This window comes from Plasmodium gonderi, assembly GCF_002157705.1.
Source record: "Plasmodium gonderi DNA, contig: Pgo-contig_167, whole genome shotgun sequence".
In the NCBI taxonomy this organism is placed as follows: Eukaryota; Apicomplexa; class Aconoidasida; order Haemosporida; family Plasmodiidae; genus Plasmodium; species Plasmodium gonderi.
Genome location: NW_021629087.1, coordinates 46,087 through 46,311, shown reverse-complemented (window position 1 = coordinate 46,311; position 225 = coordinate 46,087).

The window sequence follows — 225 nt, the reverse complement described above, 5'->3', positions numbered from 1 at the left end:
AAATTTATTTTAAATTAATGTTACCATAATGAATTAATAAAACATTATATACCTATATAAGATTATATGCATCATTCTTATATATATCATGTATTTCTTTTTTTGTTTTTTATAATTGTAATTTAATATAATGATTTAAATTATATCTCATATATAGAATTTTAAATATAGCAATAATTCGTGTTGTGTAGACATTTGTCTAGGAAAATCCAACATATATACATA